Below are 13,825 nucleotides of genomic sequence, written 5' to 3' on the forward strand. Positions count from 1 at the left end.
ATGGGGCGTTTTTGGTTTTGGGGAGGGGGTGGGGGTCAGGGGGTTTTAGGTTTTGGGGTGGGGTTGGGGGGGTAGGGCGTTTTTGGTTTTGGGGAGGGTGTGGGGGGTCAGGGGGTTTTAGGTTTTGGGGTGGGGTTGGGGGGGTGGGGCGTTTTTGGTTTTGGGGAGGAGGTGGGGGGGTCAGGGGGTTTAGGTTTTGGGGTGGGGTGAGGGATGTAGGGTGAATGGTGCCTATTAGTAATGGTTTTATCAGGAATGCCTTTACAACGAAATTTCGTTGTTAAGGCATTCGTGGTAAAATCATTAGTAGTAAGGACAAGGTCGGTGTTCCGACCTCGTTGTTAAGATTAGTAGTTGTTTTTAATTTGGTGTTCCGTCGTATAATCTACATCTGGCCCTTCATGTCTGCATACCTATAAGCAATGCGGAAGGCGTGTGGTGTTACCTACAAGTTCACCACCCCTTTTCATCCACAAACTAATGGACTGATTGAGTGGTTTGATAAAACGTTCAAAGGTATGATTATGGGACTCTCTGAAAAACTCAGAAGGAGTTGGGATGTCCTATGACCATGCCTCTTTTGCGCCTACAGGGATGTAACCCAAAAAGGAGTGGGGTACAGCCCCTTTGAACTCCTATTTGGTCACCCTGTTAGCGATCCTCTTGCTCTTGTTAAGGAGTGTTGGGAACAGCCTTTAAAAGCTCAAAAACAAGACATTGTGAACTATATACTTGGCCTGAGAAGTAGAAAGGCTGTGTGCATGAAAAAGGCCAGCAAAAGTCTTCAGGCCAGCCAAGAGCTCCAAAAGCAATGGTTTGACCAGAAGGCTGTCCTGACAGAGTACCACCCTGGACAGAAGGTGTGAGTATTGGAACCTGTGGCCCCAAGAGCAGTCCAGGACAAATGGACTGGACCCCATCTAATTGTGAAGAAAAAAAAAGGTGAGGTCACCTACCTAGTGGACCTAGGCACTGCCAGAAGACCCCTTAGGGTGCTTCATGTCAATCGCCCAAAGCCTTACAATGACAAGGCTGACTTAACCCTGCTCATGGCTGCAGATGAGGGACAGGAAGAAGAGAGTGACCCTCTTCCTGATCTCTTCTCCAACACTGAAGCTGATGGCTTAGTGGAAGGAGTGGTTCTGGCAGATTGCCATCCTGTTGAGCAGAAGGAAGACTGTAAAAATCTCCTTGATCAGTTTTCTGAACTATTCTCACTCACACCTGGTACAACTACTTGGTGTGAACATACAATTGACACTGGAGACAGTTTACCTGTCAAAATTAAAATTTACAGGCCACCGACCATGTCAGAGATTGCATAAAAGCTGAAGTTCAGAAAATGTTAAACCTTGGAGTTGTTGAGCCTTTGGTAGCCACTGGGCCAGCCCAGTGGTGCTTGTCCCCAAACCGCATAGCAAAGAAGGAAAGAGAGAAATGTGGTTTTGTGTAGACTCTAGGGGTCTCAATAAGGTAACAAAAACAGATGCTCACCCTATACCCAGGGCAGATAAGCTAATAAATTCCCTGGCATCTGCCAAGTATCTAAGCACTTTTGACTTGACTGCAGGGTATTGGCAGATCAAGATGTCAGAAGATGCAAAAGCAAAAACTGCATTTTCTACCATAGAAGGGCATTATCAATTCACATTTATGCTCTTTGGGTTGAAAAATGCACCTGCCACTTTTCAGAAGCTGGTGAATACAGTCCTCGAAGGTTTGTAAGCTTTTAGTAAAGCATATTTGGACGATATTGCTGTCTTTAGCTCCACCTTGGAGGATCACCTGGTCCACTTCTGGAAAGTTTTGGAGGCCCTGCAAAAGTGAGGCGGCTTAACTATCAAGGCTTCAAAGTGCCAGATAGGGCAGGAGGAAGTGGTTTATCTGGGCCACCTGGTAGGTGGAGAACAGATTGCACCACTACAGGGGAAGTTACAGACCATTATGGACTGGGCTCCCCCTACTACTCAGACCCAGGTCAGAGCATTCTTAGGTCTCACAGGGTATTACAGGAGTTTCATTAAGAACTATGGCTCCATTGCAGCACCTCTTAATGACCTCACCAGTAAGAAAATGCCTAAAAAGGTATTGTAGACAGCAAGCTGTCAAAAAGCTTTTGAGGAGCTTAAGCAGGCAATGTGTTCTTCACCTGTCTTGAAGAGCCTAAACTACTCCCAAAAATTCATTGTTGAAACAGATGCTTCTGAATTAGGGGTGGGGGCTGTACTATCACAACTAAACTCAGAGGGCCAGAATCAACCTGTTGCTTTCATTAGCAGGAAGTTGATCCCTAGAGAAAAGCGTTGGTCTGCCAAAGAGAGGGAGGCCTTTGCTGTGGTCTGGGCACTGAAGAAGCTGAGACGCTACTTGTTTGGGACTCACTTCATTGTTCAGACAGACCACAAACCTCTATTATGGCTTAAACAAATGAAAGGTGAAAACCCTAAATTGTTGAGTGTGAGAAAGTAGCCTCTTTCTAGCCTTGTTACCCCCAATTTTGGCCTGTTTGTGAGAATATGTCAGGGAGATTTCACTGTCTCACTAGGATCCTGCTAGCCAGGGCCCAGTGCTCATAGTGAAAACACTATGTTTTCAGTATGTTTGTTATGTGTCACTGGGACCCTGCTAGCCAGGACCCCAGTGCTCATAAGTTTGTGGCCTATATGTATGTGTTCCCTGTGTGATGCCTAACTGTCTCACCGAGGCTCTTCTAACCAGAACCTCAGTGGTTATGCTCCCTCTTTACAAATTGTCACTAACAGGCAAATGACCAATTTCATCAATTCACATTGGCATACTGGAACACCCTAATAATTCCCTAGTATATGGTACTGAGGTACCCAGGGTATTGGGGTTCCAGGAGATCCCTATGGGCTGCAGCATTTCTTTTGCCACCCATAGGGAGCTCTGGCAATTCTCACACAGGCATGCCACTGCAGCCTGAGTGAAATAACGTCCACGTTATTTCACAGCCATTTACCACTGCACTTAAGTAACTTATAAGTCACCTATATGTCTAACCTTTACCTGGTAAAGGTTGGGTGCTAAGTTACTTAGTGTGTGGGTACCCTGGCACTAGCCAAGGTGCCCCCACATCATTCAGGGCAAATTCCCCGGACTTTGTGAGTGCGGGGACACCATTACACGCGTGCACTATACATAGGTCACTACCTATGTATAGTGTCACAATGGTAACTCCGAACATGGCCATGTAACATGTCTAAGATCATGGAATTGCCACCCCAATGCCATCCTGGCATTGGGGAGACAATTCCATGATCCCCCCGAGTCTCTAGCACAGACCCGGTTACTGCCAAACTGCCTTTCCCGGGGTTTCACTGCAGCTGCTGCTGCTGCCAACCCCTCAGACAGGTTTCTGCCCTCCTGGGGTCCAGCCAGGCTTGGCCTGGAAGGCAGAACAAAGGACTTCCTCAGAGAGAGGGTGTTACACCTTCTCCCTTTGGAAAAAGGTGTCAGGGCTGGGGAGGAGTAGCCTCCCCCAGCATCTGGAAATGCTTTGATGGGCACAGATGGTGCCCATCTCTGCATTAGCCAGTCTACACCTGTTCAGGGATCCCCCAGCCCTGCTCTGGCGCGAAACTGGACAAAGGAAAGGGGAGTGACCACTCCCCTGACCTGCACCTCCCAGGGGAGGTGCCCAGAACTCATCCAGAGTGCTCCAGACCTCTGCCATCTTGGAAACAGAAGTGCTGCTGGCACACTGGACTGCTCTGAGTGGCCAGTGCCAGCAGGTGACGTCAGAGACTCCTTCTGATAGGCTCTTACCTGTGTTGCTAGCCTATCCTCCTTCCTAGGTAGCCAAACCTCCTTTTGTGGCTATTTAGGGTCTCTGCTTTGGGGAATTCTTTAGATAACGAATGCAAGAGCTCATCAGAGTTCCTCTGCATCTCTCTCTTCACCTTCTGCCAAAGGATCGACCGCTGACTGCTCAGGACGCCTGCAAAACCGCAACAAAGTAGCAAAGACGACTACTGCAACCTTGTATCGCTGATCCTGCCGCCTTCTCGACTGTTTTCCTAGTGGTGCATGCTGTGGGGGTAGCCTGCCTCCTCTGTGCACTGGGAGCTCTGAAGAAATCTCCTGTGGGTCAACTGAATCTTCCCTCTGCAACCGCAGGCAACAAACAACTGCATCACCGGTCCTCTGGGTCCCCTCTCAGCACAACGAGTGTGGTCCCTGGAACTCAGCAACTCTGTCCAAGTGACTCCCACAGTCTAGTGACTCTTCAGTCCAAGTTTGGTGGAGGTAAGTCCTTGCCTCCCTACGCTAGACTGCATTGCTGGGTACCGCGTGATTTGCAGCTGCTCCGGCTCCTGTGCACTCCTCCAGGATTTCCTTCATGCACAGCCAAGTCTGGGTCCCCGACACTCTAACCTGCAGTGCACAACCTCCTGAGTTGTCCTCCGGCGTCGTGGGACTCCCTTTTGTGTCTTCGGGTGAGCTCTGGTTCACTCCTCTTCGTAGTGCCTGTTCCAGCACTTCTGCAGGTGCTGCCTGCTCCTGTGAGGGCTCCCTGACTTGCTGGGCGCCCCCTCTGTCTCCTCATCCAAGTGGCGACATCCTGGTCCCTCCTGGGCCACAGCAGCATCCAAAAACCCTAACCTCGACCCTTGCAGCTAGCAAGGCTTATTTGCGGTCTTTCTGCGTGGGAACACCTCTGCAAGCTTCTTCACGACGTGGGACATCTATCCTCCAAAGGAGAAGTTCCTAGTCCTCTTCGTTCTTTCAGAATCCACAGCTTCTTTGCACCCTCACCTGGCATTTCTTGGGCATCTGCCCAATCTCGACTTTGTCGTGACTCTTGGACTTGGTCCCCTTGTTCCACAGGTACCCTCGTCCGGAAATCCACTTTGGTTGCATTGCTGGTGTTGGTCTTCCTTGCAGAATTCCCCTATCACGACTTCTGTGCTCTCTGGGGAATATAGGTGTACTTTACACCTACTTTTCAGGGTCTTGGGGCGGGCTATTTTTCTAACCCTCACTGTTTTCTTACAGTCCCAGCGACCCTCTACAAGCTCACATAGGTTTGGGGTCCATTCGTGGTTCGCATTCCACTTTTGGAGTATATGGTTTGTGTTGTCCCTATACCTATGTGCTCCTATTGCAATCTACTGTAACTTTACATTGCTTGCATTACTTCCTTTTGCTATTACTGCATATTTTTGGTATTGTGTACATATATCTTGTGTATATTTGGCATCCTCATACTGAGGGTACTCACTGAGATACTTTTGGCATATTGTCATAAAAATAAAGTACCTTTATTTTTAGTATATCTGTGTATTGTGTTTTCTTATGATATTGTGCATATGACACCAGTGGTATAGTAGGAGCTTTGCATGTCTCCTAGTTCAGCCTAAGCTGCTCTGCTATAGCTACCTTCTATCAGCCTAAGCTGCTAGAAACACCTCTTCTACACTAATAAGGGATAACTGGACCTGGTACAGGAGTGTAAGTACCCCTTGAAACCCACTACAAGCCAGGCCAGCCTCCTACACTGGTTGTGCAGCGGTGGGATAAGTACTTGCAACTACTTACCACTTTGTCATTTTGTACTTTTCATAAGAGAAAAATATACAAAACAAGTTCAGCGTATGTACACCTAACCAAAAAGTTTTGCTTTTCTTCTCTTACTCTATTTCTAAAAAGTTTAAAAAGTTTTTTTTCTGTTTCCTTAAAAAGTCCTGAAACTTTTTATTTCTTTTATCTGTCCCTACACCTTTTTCTATCATGTCTGATGTAGGTCCTTCTCTTGATCTGGTCAGCTCAGCTTATGACCACCTTAACTGGAAAGGTTTGAGGAGTCTCTGCATTGATAGAGGTTTAGGGGTAGGGAAGAATCCCTCTAGAGAATTGTTATCTAACATGCTTATTGAGAATGATAAGGCCTTAGCTGGCACATCCATTGAGAAGTTAGGAGATGGTTCATTCTGACTCTGGGGCACCCCTAGGAAGAATTTTAGATGGTATCCTTCCCAACCTGCCCCTTAGCAGACCACCTAGCATAGCTGGTACTAATGTGAGCTCTCATCACAGTAGGGATGTCATTCCTGCAGGCCAGGTTGTTAGGGTGCCAACTGTTAGGGACAGGTCTCCCTCTGTTCATTCACATCATTCTTCTGTGTCAAAGCATGCCCAACCCACCCACCCTGATGACAGAATGTTAGAAAGGGAGCTCAATAGATTGAGAGTGGAAGAGTCCAGGCTGAAGCTTAAACAGCAACAGCTGGCTCTAGACAGGGAATCTTTAGACTTAGAAAAAGAAAGACAGAGGTTGGGGTTTGGACCCCATGGTGGCAGCAGCAGTATTCCAGATAGTAAGCCTCTGAAAGACCATGATTCTAGGAATCTGCATAAGATAGTTCCCCCTTACAAGGAGGGGGATGACATTAACAAGTGGTTTGCTGCACTTGAGACGGCTTGTGTTGTACAGGGGGTCCCTCAAAGGCAGTGGGCTGCTATCCCATGGCTATCTTTCAGTGGAAAGGGTAGGGATAGGCTCCTTACTGTGATGGAAAGTGATGCCAATAATTTTACAGTTTTAAAAAATGCACTCTTGGATGGATTTGGCTTAACCACTGAACAATACAGGATTAAGTTCAGAGAAACCAGAAAAGAGTCTTCACAAGACTGGGTAGACTTTGTTGACCATTCAGTGAAGGCCTTGGAGGGGTGGTTACATGGCAGTAAAGTTTCTGACTATGAAAGTCTGTATAATCTGATCCTGAGAGAGCATATTCTAAATAACTGTGTGTCTGATTTGTCACACCAATATCTAGTGGACTCAGATCTGACCTCTCCCCAAGAATTGGGAAAGAAGTCAGACAAATGGGTCAGAACAAGAGTGAACAGAAAGGTTCATACAGGTGGTGACAAGAATGGCAAGAAGAAAGATGGTGAGAAATCTCAGGATAAGCATGGGGATAAGGGTAAAACCAAAGATCCTTCTTCAAATCCTAAACACTCTTCAGGGGGTGGGGATAAAATAAATTCTTCCTCTTCTTCTTCACAACCTACACACATTAAAAAGCCTTGGTGCTTTGTGTGTAAAAATAAAGGCCATAGGCCAGGGGATAAGTCCTGTCCAGGTAAACCCCCTGAGCTTACCACCACTAATACATCAAGTAGTGCCCCTAGCAGTAGTGGTAATAGTGGTGAGACTGCTGCCAACAGTCAAACTAAGGGTGTAGTTGGGTTCACTTATGGGTCCATCATAGAAACTGGGGTAGTCAGTCCCAAGACAGTTTCTGTCACACCTAGTGGCATTGGCCTTGCCACACTGGCTGCTTGTCCCCTTACAATTGATAAGTACAGGAAGACAGTTTCAATAAATGGTGTTGAGGCCCAGACCTACAGGGACACAGGTGCCAGTATCACTTTGGTGACTGAAAACCTAGTGGCTCCTGAACAACACATCATTGGACAACAGTATAAGATTATTGATGTCCATAACTCCACTAAGTTTCTTCCCTTAGCTATAGTTCAGCTTAGTTGGGGTGGAGTTACTGGCCCTAAGCAGGTGGTAGTATCACCTAGCTTACCTATAGACTGTCTCTTAGGGAATGACCTAGAGGCCTCAGGTTGGGCAGATGTAGAGTTTTATACCCATGCAGCCATGCTGGGTATCCCTGAGGAATTGTTCCCTCTCATTTCTACTGAAATGAAAAAGCAAAGGAGAGAAGAAAACCTGAAAACTCAGGATCCCTCTCCAACAACAGGTAAAAAGGGTATCACAGTATCCCCTAACCACCCTGCCATTCAGGATACCATTCCTGTGGTGGGAGAAACCCCTCCTGGCGTGGCACCTGTTCCAAGGGAATCATCAGCTGGCATAGCTGTACTCCCTGAGGTGGAAGTACCTCTCTGTGTGATAACTAATATTGGTGAGAAAAAGAGCACCATTTTAGTTAACATGGAACATCCCTCCAACCCTCCCAGAGAAACTTTAGTGCAGAAACCCTGCACTGCCTCACAACACTTAGGACAGCAACCCTGCCCTAGTGTGGAGCTCATAGGACAGCATTCCTGCCCTGCTCCAAATCAAGAGAAACAGCATCCCTGTTCTCTCTTCCAGCCATATGGACAACGTTTTTGCCCAGCTGTGGCTTTACTGAGACAGCATCCCTGTCTGGCATTCTCATCACTAGAAATATGTCCAGTGGACAATTCCCACTGTTCTAAACTAAAACTTACTGATAGAACCTCTGGGGGCCGGGGGGTTGTGTGGGAAAGTACCATCTCCCTTGGCATGTTACCTCCATTTTTACCTGTATGTCAACATGTTTTTGCCTGTTTCACTGGGATCCTGCTGGTCAGGACCCCAGTGCTCATAGTTCATGGCCTAATGAGTGTGTCTGTATAGTGCTTGATTGTGTCACTGAGGCTCTGCTAACCAGAACCTCAGTGCTTATGCTCTCTCTGCTTTTATATTTGTCACTGTAGGCTAATGACTTCATTTACCAATTTCAATTGGCACACTGGACCCCTCTTATAAGTCCCTAGTATATTGTACCTTGGTACTCAGGGCATTGGGTTCCAGGAGATCCATATGGGCTGCAGCATTTCTTTTGCCACCCATAGAGAGCTCAGACAAACCCTTGCACAGGCCTGCCATTGCAGCCTGAGTGAAATAATGCACATGTTATTTCACAGCCATTTTGACTGCACTTAAGTAACTTATAAGTCACTTATATGTCTCACCTTCACTTGCTGAAGGTTAGGTGCAAAGTTATTAAGTGTGAGGGCACCCTTGCACTAGCAAAAGGACCCCCACATAGTTCAGGGCCATTTCACTAGACTTTCTGAGGGCGGGGACACCATTACATGCATGCACTACATATAGGTCAATACCTATATGTAGCATCACAATGGTAACTCCACATATGGCCATGTAACATGTCTAAGATCATGGAATTGTACCCCCATTCCATATCTAGTATTGGGGAGCCAATTAATGCATCCTGGGGGCTCCACTATGGACCTCCAGTACTGCCAAACCAGCTCTCTGAGGCTTGCACTGCAGCTACAGCTGCTGCCACCTCACAGACAAGGCTCTGCCCTCCTGGGGCCTGAGTAGCTCAGTCCCAGGAAGGCAGAACAAAGCATTTCATCTGAGAGCAGGGTGTTACACCCTCTCCCTTTGGAAATAGATGTTACAGGCTGGGGAGGGGTAGCCTCCCCAGCCACTGGAAATGCTTTGAAGGGCACAGATGGTGCCCTCCTTGCATAAGCCAGTCTACTCCAGTTCAGGGACCCCTTGTCACCTGCTCTGGCACAAAACTGGACAAAGGAAAGGGGAGTGACCACTCCCCTGTCCATCACCACCCTAGGGGTGGTGCCCATAACTCCTCCATTGTGTCCCAGACTTCAGCAATCTTGCTTTGCAAGGTGTAGGGGCAGTCTGGAGGGCTCTGAGTGGCCAATGCCAGCAGGTGACTTCAGAGACCCCTCCGGATAGGTCCTTACCTGATAAGGTAGCCAATTCCCCTCTTGAGCTATTTAGGGTCTCTCCTGTGGGTTCTTTTCAAATTATGCTTGTAAGTTTCCTTCAGGAAACGTCTGCAACTACTACTTCATCCTCTGACCCTGGATCAATTGGAGCCTGTACAAGGAACCGCTGTAACAGCAACAAAGTATCCACAATGGATACTTTTAATCTGCAACTTCAGTTCCAGCCAGCAAGTATAACAGTTTCCACAGTGTGCATGCTCTGGGGACTCCCTGTCTTCATCCTGCATCAGAAGGACCAAAGAAATCTCCCGTGGGGTGACCGAGTCACTCCCCTGCTCACGCAGGCACCTTCCAAGACAATGACCGGTACCCTTGGACTCCTCTCACAGTGACGAGCGTGCTCCAAAGGACACAGAGGGTGGACCCCATCGAAATAGACTGTCCTGAGGTCCTGCTGATGCAATTTGGAGGAGGTAAGACTTTGCCTTCCCTGAGAGCGACGGTACCCCTGTGTTTGAGTCTTCTTCACCTCCTGAAGCCTCTATGCACTATTTGCAAAACTCCTTCATGCACAGCCTGGCCCAGATCCCCAGCACTCCATCCTGTGATGCTCAACTTGCTGAGTTGTTCTCCGGTGGCGTGGGACCTTCCTTTGTTGTGCTGCACCAACCGCGTTTTGCACCTCCTTTGTCCCCATGTCCTGGGACTCTTGTGGGCGCTGCCTGGCATCCTGAGGGCTCTCTAAAGTGCTGAGAGCCCCCTCTTTCTCCTTGCACATAGGTGAGGCCTCAGTCCCTCCTCGGTCCAGCCAGCGCCATTTTGACACAAAACGCACATTTTTCATAATTAAGGCTTGTTGGTGACTTCCAACACAAAATCACATCTGCATCCATCTTCATGTCATGGGACATCTTCTGCATCATGCAGGAACCCGCTGGCGTCTTCCTAGGGTGCATTCCTGCAGTCTTCGTCCAACCGGGGACTTTCCTTTTGCACCCTCTTCTGGGTTGGCAGGGGCCCCTGCCCTTCCTGGAACTTCTTTTGACTCCTGAACTTGGTCCCCTTCTTTTGCAGGTCTTCAGGTCCAGGAATCCAGCAGTTGTTGTTTGCAGACTTGGTTGGTTACAGCAAAATCCCAATCATGAGGTGTAGTGTGTCCTAAGGAAACTTGCAGTACTTTACTCCTGCATTTCTGGGCTCTGGGGTGGGGTAATTTACTTACCTTTACTGTATTCTTACTCTCCCAGTGATTCTGCACACACTACACTTGTCTAGCAGGGAATTCATGATTTGCATTCCACTTTCTTAGTATATGATTGTGTTGCCCCAGACCGATTTTCTCCCATTGCATTCTATAGAATTCCCTATTGTTTGCACTATCCTATCTCTAATTGCTTACCTTATTTTGGTGTCTAGTGTATATATTGTGTATAATACTTACCTCCAGAAGGAGTATTGCCTCTAAGATATTTTCGGTACTGTGTCACCCAAATAAACTACCTTTATTTTGGTAACACTGAGTATTGTCTTTACTTGTGTATAAGTACTGTGTAACTATAATTGGCATTGCATGAGTTTTGCATGTCTCCTAGTTCAGCCTAAGCTGCTCTGCTATAGTTACATCTATCAGCCTAACTGCTAGAACAGTACTACTTTTCACTAATAAGGGTTAAGTGGACCTGGTATAAGGTGTAAGTACCCAAGGTACCCACTACAAACCAGGCCAGCCTCCTACACTACTGGAGTCATTGGGGTAGCTTTTGTCCTGCGGGGTTTCAGGTTTACAAAAGGTGGAGCACCTTAGTACATGTGGGGCAGGAGAAAAGCAGCAGTCTTTTTGAGAGTATTCGCACCAAGGTATCCCATGTGAAGTCAAAGCTTTTCCGAGTCTCTAGGATGTGGGCAGAGTTGGCCTGTACCATAGCTATAAACCGGTCACCAAAGCGGCACAATGTAGGGAAAAGAAAGTAGCAGTTCACTTGGTTGAGAGCTTTCTTGCATCTAAAGCCAGGAGCACAGCTGGGATACGCTTTTTAGTTGCTTTTTTGACCCAGTGGACCACCGTCTTCAGATTGTCATGAGTCTGTCACCCCTTAATGAATCCAGACTGATTTGGGCGAAGCAATTCTAGCATAATGTCTTCTAGCCTACTGGCAATTTTTTTGGTATAGAGTTTGGCATCTAAGTTGAGCAAAGCAATTCATCAGTAAGATATACAAACCTAGGGGCATTCCATGGCCTTGGGATGATGGAGATCAAGGCCTCACTCATTGTTGGAGTCACTGTACAAGATTCAGCCACATAGTTGAATAAAGCTTTCAGATGAAGTACCAAATCTGAGCTAAAGGTTTTGGAAAATTGGGCGGTGAAGCCATCTGGCTGTTGTGATCTATGTAATTTAAGTGTGTCAATGTCTCTCTGGACTTCATCGTCCCTTATGACGCCTCTAAGATCTCGTTGTGGGCAGCTGATACCCACAGGTCCACTCCTGTTAAATAGTCTAGCTGCTCTGTGTCACCTGAGGGATCTGAGGTGTATAGATGTTTGTAAAAGTCTCAGAAAACTCAGCCTATACTCTCTTCAGTAGTGATGATTTGATCTTGAGTGCTTTGCTGAGTGTGGGTGGTGATCAATCCCTCGAATAAACACATTAAAGGCATCCCATGTTGTGGAGAGGTTAGTGTCTCGGTAATTGTTAATTTTAAATTAGTTCCTAATTGCCATTTGGAGTTTATCTCACAAGGGATAATCCTGTGTTCTTGGGCTGGGAAGAACCATCCTCAAAATCTAGATTTTGGAGCATGCTACTCCAGTATGACCACTACCAGAGCATGGTCTGAGAGAAAAATGGGGTGGAAACTGGCATTCAAAATAGTGTGCTGTATGGACTGGTTAATGAATACATAGTCCAATCTAGAAGACATGTGGTAGGAGTGAGAGAAAAAGGTATAGTTGTGGGTTGTAGTGTGCACAGTACCCCACAATTCTATCAGAACTAGGATTTGGAAGGCTTGTTTCACAGCCTTGAAGAATGTACCTGTGTGTGTTCCAGGAAGTGTTTACTATCTAAGGCGTAGTTTCATGTAAGTTTGAAGTCCCCCATCAAAATAATATCCCCTCCTGCAATAGGGAAATTAGGGAGAGAATACATTTGGATTGTCCCCAGATAGGTGCATATATCGAAGCCACCTTGCATTTGCGCCACTTAATGTTCACCTTACAAATACTATTTTCCCCTCTTTGTTAGGCTTGCTACCTGTGATTTGGAATTTTAAAGAAGAGTGAAAGAGGAGGGCCACTCCATTATGTTTAGGGGAGGCTGATGATTTGTATATCGGGGGGTACACCTTGTGTTTTGGCCTATGGTCTTCACAACGCTTGCAATGTGTTTCCTGTAATGCTATTATATTGAGTTTCCGGTCAGGGATGTATTTTTTGAGTTTGTAGCATTTAGTCAGGGAGTTAAGCCCTTTGACGTTCCAGGATACTATGTTTAATACCATGGATAGATTGGAATTTGGTATAGCGCCTTAGCCCAAATCCCTCAGATGCAGAATCCCAGTCATGCGTACATTTCCCTATCTTTACACTGACTCATTAAAATTCACCCCAGTTCCCACCCATCTCTTCCACATCGCGTCACATCACGGCCACTCATGCGTCAACTTCAATAACATTAAAACATTAAAACCTGGGAATGTAATCTCCTAGCAACACTGTAGAATTATGCCAGACATATTAGACTTAGGTATTTTGGACAAAAAAAAACCTGCTATGTTATTCTGCAAGATGCCTTTGAGTAGCTAGGTGTCTTGTCAATTTTCATTGAACCGTAAATGCAGAGTAGTACTAGCCAGGTTAGTGCCTCAGCTATCCTTATGACTGTGCCATTCTGCAGTGTAGCCACCTAAAGCAGTACAAGTTTAAACCCTCTGCTGTTTTTTAGACAAGTTCTGCATTCTAAAGCTGATTGCACAGTGTGTGCGAGCTACCAGTTTCAGTCAGATCCTAGGTCTATCATTTTCCATAACGTTTCACTCTATGCTGTGACTGCCATTGTCTATTGGTAGAGGTGCCCACAAGTCTGTCAGAAGTCTCTCACGACTCACCTTCCGACCCCCGGTGATATGGAAGTGATAACCCCAGCACAGCCTCCTCCAGACCCACAAAGTGGTGTGACTTGTTTTGGTACTCGAAGGAAAGGCTGAACCTATAGTTGGCATGATCTTGGTGTAGTTGGCCCATCATTGGCTTAAATAGTTGCAAATGTCCTAGAAGAGGGAGCACTTAGGTCCCTGAATTGAGACTGACTACTGTTCTAGGCCATATTTAAAATCAGTTCTTTGACTTCAAA

This window comes from Pleurodeles waltl, chromosome 5 (assembly GCF_031143425.1).
Source record: "Pleurodeles waltl isolate 20211129_DDA chromosome 5, aPleWal1.hap1.20221129, whole genome shotgun sequence".
In the NCBI taxonomy this organism is placed as follows: Eukaryota; Metazoa; Chordata; class Amphibia; order Caudata; family Salamandridae; genus Pleurodeles; species Pleurodeles waltl.